Genomic DNA, 6,870 nt, shown 5'->3' with positions numbered 1-6,870 from the left:
AAAAAAAAAAAAAAAAAAAAAAGATGGCTCTGGCCACAGTGTTAAGAGGGGATTGGAGAGGAGCCAAGCAGAAGGCCAGTTAGGAGGCTCTGGCAGTCCAGGTGAAAAAAGGCGTGGCTTTGACCTGAGTGAATGGCAGAGGAGTACAGAAAGAGATGACAGTTCTGACCTGGGTCAAGGAAGTTGGGTCCAGTGGACTTGGGGATGGCTTGAGAAACGGGGTGAGGAAGGGGGAGACGTGGAGGATGCCTCGGAGAATTTTAACCTGATTAACTGGATGGATGCTGGTGTTGGTTGTCCCCGCAGTGGGGAACACTGAAAGACGGCCAACATTAGGCAAGGTTAGGTGGGGGAGTCTGAGACTTGAGTTAAAGATGCTTCTGAGACAGTCAAGAGGAACTGTCAAGTTGGCAGTTGAATAAATGGGTCTGGAGCTCAGAGGGAGGCCTAGGCTGAGTCATCTCAGTGTAGGGTGTAATTAACCTGAGATGGCCCAGGGCAGAGTACAGGCTGAGCAGAGCCTTTGTAAGGTGCGGTGTAATGGCCGGATGAAAGGAAGAGGCTACAAAGGAGACAGAGGAGGGGCTTCACAGAAGCTAGGGAAAGAGACGGCTTCAGGAAGAGGAAAGTGGGTGACCCTATCAGCCGCTCCTGAGAGGTCAATCAGATGAGGACGATGCGTCTCTAGAACACAGAAGGAAAACCACTCCCTCCCGGCCATGCTCTGTTCACATTCCAACTCCCTCAACCAGCCCAGCCTAACCCCCACTCAGAGCAAGACCTCATCACTGTCGCTGGAGGCAACCTCTCCAATTCCCAGTAACTCAGAGCACTTTGAACCTGTTTTGTAGGAAATGCAGCATTTCACTCCACTTGCTTATGAATGATTGTTTTGGAGGGCGTGAACTATGTATGTCTGGCCTCTTTGGTGAACACTTCATAGAGTTAGGTTCTGTTGAACTTGGATAGAGTGAAAGAGTCGCTGCAGGGCAGCGCAGGGAGGTGAAGACTCCACATCCCCCAAACCAGGTCTTCTAAACTCAGGTGGGAAACTGGGGCTACAGGGAAGCCCTTTGGATTTCTTGATATCCCCTCTCCTGATGCACACACATGCACCCCACCACTAAATAAATCCATGCCTTCTTAGGAAGCCTAAGTACAGGGTCACAGCGCCATCTCCTGGCACCTCCTGGAATATCATACCTCAAGAGAAAACACTTTCTGAAAGTCTATTTCCCAGAGAACTGGGAATTTAAAGGCCTGGCATGGTGGCTCACACCTGTAATCCTAGCACGCTGGGAGGGACGCCAAGACAGCTGGATCATGTGAGGTCAGGAGTTCAAGACCAGCTTGACCAACGTGGAGAAACTCCATCTTTACTAAAAATACAACAATTAGCCAGGTGTGGTGGCACACGTCTTGTAGTCCCTTGTAGTCTCAGCTTCTCAGGAGGCTGATGCACAAGAATCGCGTGAACCTGGAAGGCAGAGGTCGCACCACTGCCTTCCAGTGTGGGTGGTAGAGCAAGACCTTGTCTCAAAAAATAAATAAATAAATAACTAGAATCAGAAAGAACATCAACCTGTTAAACTAAAAACCTATTAGAAGGTGTAAAACTCTAAACTGGCAGAGGTGTGGAAAAATGCACATGGAGCTATAAATTTGACCATGCTTTCTGGAGAGGAGTGCCAGCAAAACTGATCGAATGCTTTGCAGGATCTCACTTCTGGATGGATATTAAAGGAAGTTATTCTAATCCATACATGAAACCACAATGATAAATATATTTTCTATATCAAAGAAGAGCCAGAGGCCAAGGTGGGCAGATCACCTGAGATAAGGACTTCAAGACCAGCCTAGCCAACATGCCAAAACCCTGTCTCTACTAAAACTACAAAAAAAAAAAAAAAAAATACCTGGGCATGGTGTGTGCCTGTAGTCTCAGATACTTGGGAGACTGGGGCAGGAGAATCGCTTGAATGCAGAAAGCAGAGGCTGCAATGAGCTGAGATCGCACCACTGCACTCCAGCCTGGGCACCAGAGTGAGACTCTGTCTCAAAAAAAAAAAAAAGATAAAAATAAAAAATAAAAAAGAGCTAGAAAGCCGGGCACAGTGGCTACACCTGTAATCCCGGCACTTTGGGAGGCTGAAGTGGTTGGATCACTTCAGGTCAGGAGTTCCAGACCAGCCTGGCCAACATGGTGACCTCTCTCTACTAAAAAATACAAAAATTAGCCAGTTGTGGTGGCGCACACCTGTAGTCCCAGCTACTCGGGAGGCTGAGGCAGAAGAATCGCTTGAGCCCAGGAGGCAGAGGTTGCAGTGAGCCAAGATTGCACCACTACACTCCAGCCTGAATGACAGAGCAAGACTCCATTTCAAAAAAGAAAGAAAGAAAAATAAATAAATAAGTGCTAGAAGCAGATGCAATGCCTATTGGCAGAAGGTATGGCTAAGCCAAGTTTGGGTTTTTTTTGTTTGTTTTTACCAAGATCCCAAGAGCTAGAAAATTAAAAATAATATGACGACCACGTGACAAAATCTTTCGCAGGCATCAAAATGACAAATATATTCATGGTACTGAAACAAGGAATGGCCTGTATAAAATAATGCCAAGTGGCAAAAAGATCACCCCAAATGTTATTTTCACAACAAAGACTCTGAAGTAGACACCATGTACAACAGTAACAATCAGGAGAGAATTTAAAACCTCCTAAATAGTTGACATCATTAAATGGTAAAGAAGAACTTTGAGTTTTTGTTTATTTCATTAATCCTTGTTTTTTAGTTAGAAACAGCAGCTGTTCTGTGGAAAGAATGTAAATAAAAGGGGAGCTGATCAAGAAAATATCCAAAGCTCATGGGGCTGGGGACAGTCTGTTGGGGACAGTCAGAGTCAGAGGGCTTCCCTTCTTGTCGCCCATGCTGGAGTGCAATGGCACAATCTCAGCTCACTGCTCACTCCAACCTCCACCTCCTGAGTTCATGCAATTATCCTGCCTCAGGCTCCAGAGTAGGGGGGATTACAGATGTGTACCACCACGCCTGGCTAATTTTGGTTTTTTTAGTGCAGAAGGTAGGTCTCAACAAACAAGATCACTCTCCATTTTGGATTCATAACCAGAACTGTTTAAACAAAACTGATTGTATGCCTCTTATGTCCTGGCATATAAGAGGGGTAGATCAGGCCAGGTGTGGTGGCTCACGCCTGTAATCCCAGCACTTTGGGAGGCCGAGGAGGGCAGACCACCTGAGGTCAGGAGTTCGAGACCAGCCTGGACAACATGGCAAAACTCCATCTCTACTAAAAATACAAAAATTAGCCAGGTGTGGTGGTGGGCATCTGTAATCCCAGCTACTTGGAAGCCTGAGGCAGGAGAATCGCTTGAACGTAGGAGGCGGAGGTTGCAGTGAGCCGAGATTGTGCCACTGCACCACTGCACTCCAGCCTAGGTGACAGAGATAGACTGTCTCAAACAAATAAATAAAATTAAATTTTAAAAATAAAAATAATAATAGGGGTAGATCATAGGCTGGGTTCTTCAAAAGTAGATGCTCAGATGGAGATTGGGGTGCAAGAGATTTATTTGGAATATAGCTGTTGGCAGAAAGGGGAGGAAGCAGGATTGGGCAGCCAAACCTCTGCCAACCCAGGAGTCTTGAGCTCTGGAGGGAGTTTGACCATTAGAGTGTCCCTTACTGGATTGAAATGGCCAGGCCTTTGAACCTCACCTCTCTCTGTCACCAGCTATGTGAGCAGTCCCTGCAGAGAAGGGGCTCTGCAGCTGAGGCCGACCCTGAAAGCTGACAGCTGGAGACCATCTGTTGACCACATTCCTGCAGATGGTCAGCACGTCCTTCCTTGCAGGGGAACCTGGGTAGTACTCTGTGTTTACTCTGGTATGTTTGGCAGGTAAGGAAACTGAGGTCAAGATCATTACCACTGAATGTTTTATCATTCCAGCTTGTGCTTCTGCTAGTAGCCCCCCCACCCCCACCCCAGCACACCCTCCTTGCCTATCCCACAGCAGTCCAGCACAAACCCCGCCCCCACCCAAGGCACCAGACAGAGCCACCCCAGCAGGAAGAGAATGTTACTAGATGGCCTGTAAGTGATCAAAGGGAGCCACAATACCCAGCAGGGGCAATGACATCAAAGGCAGGATCCTTTAATGCTCCTTCTTCTCCACTCTTCCTTCTACCACCCTCCACTCCCCACCCTGCAATCTCCAGGACTTCAGCCCACACATTCCTGGAACCTCCTGTATATCCAGGTGTGACACCTTGCTCATGCCTCTATCACAGCACGGTCCACCCACTGGACTCACGTGTCCACCTCCCACCATCTCCGTCTGTCCCTCCTGCACAGTGAGTCCCCCCCAACCCATGGCACATACTCTGACCCATCATGATTTTTTTTCCTTTTTTTGAGACAAGTCTCACTGTCACCCAGCTGGAGTACAGTGGCGTGATCTCAGCTCACTGCAACTTCTGCCTCCCAGGCTCAGGCGATTCTCGTACCTCAGCCTCCCAAGTAGCTGGGATTACAGGTCACCACCAAGCCCGACTAATTTTTGTATTTTTCCTAGAGACGAGTTTTCACCATGTTGGTTAAGCTGGTCTCAAACTCCTGACCTTAGGGGATCCGCTCACCTTGGTGTCCCAAAGTGCTTGGATTACAGGTGTGAGCCACCACACCTGGCCCATGATTTCTTAACTATAGTTTTGCACCATTTTACTTTTAATTTTAGAAGACAAGCAAGATCAGGCTGGGCGCGGTGACTCACGCCTGTAATCTCAGCACTTTGGGAGGCCGAGGCGGGTGGATCACGAGGTCAAGAAACCGAGACCATCCTGGCCAAGATGGTGAAACCCCATCTCAAAAATAAAAATAAAAAAAGACAAGCAAGATCGTATCAGTTGGTTTTGGAAACAGAATGTGATCGATTTCAGCCCAACCACTTACAAACTATGGGGCCTTGGGCAAGTAACTAGCCTGCCCGTGCCTCAATTTTCCACAAGGATAAGAATACCTTCCCCGCAGAGCTGTATGAGAATGTAACAGTGATATGAAGGCACCGAGCAAGGTCAGTACCGAAAACTCCAGGTTCTCCTTCATTAATAATGGTGGGGTTTTTGGTTTGGGTTTTTGTTTGTTTGTTTGTTTTGAGTCAGAGTCTCGCTCTGTCACCCAGGCTGGAGTGTAGTGGCACAATCCCGGCTCACTGCAACCTCTGCCTCCCAGGTTCAAGCAATTCTCCTGCTTCAGCCTCCTGAGTATCTGGAATTACAGGAATGCGCCACCACACCCAGCTAATTTTTGCATTTTTAGTAGAGACGGGGGTTTCACCATGTTGGCCAGGCTGGTCTTGAACTCCTGACCTCAATTGATCTGCTCGCCTTGGCCTCCCAAACTGCTGGGATTACAGGTGTGAGCCACTGCGCCCAGTGGTTATTTTTTTAAGTGAAGAATTCAGGGTGAAGATCAAGTCTTCTCACACTAGGGGAGGATAATGAGCACTCAAAGACAATTCTCAGGAAACCAGGTGCACCTGTACATCATTACCCAGGGTAAGGATGACGCATTTACTTAGAACTTCAGGTTTAAAATGAGACCATTTAAAGAACACTAAAAAAATCATAGTCTGGCTGGGCACAGTAGCTCCCACCTGTAATCCCAGCACTTTGGGAGGGTGAGGCAGGAAAATGGCTCAAGCCCAGAAGTTTGAGACCAGCCTGGGAAACAGCGAGACCCCCACCTCTAACAAAATTTAAAATTTGCCTGGGTATGGTGGTTCATGCTTTTGTACCAGCTACTTGGGAGGCTGAGGTGAGAGGATTGCTTGGGCCCAGAAGGTCAAGGCTGCAATGAGCTGTCAGACCACTGCATTACAGCCTGGGTGACAGAGTGAAGCACTGTCTCAAAAAATAAAATAGGGCCAGGCACAGTGGCTCATGCCTGTAATCCCAGCACTTTGGGAGGCAAAGGCAGGTGGATCACCTGAGGTCAGGAGTTCAAGACCAGTCTGGCCAACATGGTGAAACCCTGTCTCTACTAAAAATGCAAAAATTAACCAATGTGGTGGCACACGCCTGTAATCCCAGCTACTCGGAAGGTTGAGGCAGGAGAATCACCTGAACCTGGGAGGCAGAGGTTGCAGTGAGCTGAGATCATGCCATTGCACTCCGGCCTGCGAAACAAGAGCAAAACTCCACCTCGGAAAAAAAAAAAAAAAAATTAGCTGGGTGTGGTGGTGGGCACTTGTAGTCCCAACTATTCGGGAGGCTGAGATGGGAGAAAAGGTTGAATCTGGGAGGCGGAGGTTGCAGTGAGCTGAGATTGCACCACTGCACTTCAGCCTGGGCGATAGAGTGAGACTCGGAAATAACGGCATTTTGGGACGCACGGCCTATTCGGAGGGCATTATTAAACCTATCCATGTGCAGAGGGGAGGAATGGGCAACCCAGCCATTTGCTTCTCCAGGCCAGGAGCTTCCTGGGAGTTCTCAGAGCTCCTAGAAAAGGGAGAAAGGCATACCACCCCAGCGGATGGCATCTCTGTGCCTTCTCCATTCATTCCTACAATGGTGTGCTGGAAACAGTGCTGGAAAAAGGGTCAGAAGGTCCAAATTCTGATCCTAGGGGATAATTTGCTTGGAGTGGTTGTTGTCGTTGCTTGAGACAGAGTCTGGCTCTGTCGCTCAGGCTGGAGTGCAGTGGTGCAATCCTGGCTCACTGCAACATCCACCTTCCGCGCCCAAGCCATCCTCCCACCTCAGCCTCCCGAGTAGCTGGGACTACAGACGCGCTGATGGTTGTATTCTATTTGTTTGTTTGTTTGTAGAGATGGAGTTTCACGATGTTGCC

The sequence above is a fragment of the Cebus imitator genome, unplaced genomic scaffold, assembly GCF_001604975.1.
Source record: "Cebus imitator isolate Cc_AM_T3 unplaced genomic scaffold, Cebus_imitator-1.0 Scaffold91, whole genome shotgun sequence".
In the NCBI taxonomy this organism is placed as follows: domain Eukaryota; kingdom Metazoa; phylum Chordata; class Mammalia; order Primates; family Cebidae; genus Cebus; species Cebus imitator.
The sequence above is the reverse complement of the archived record's forward strand: the minus strand, read 5'-3'. Positions refer to the sequence as shown.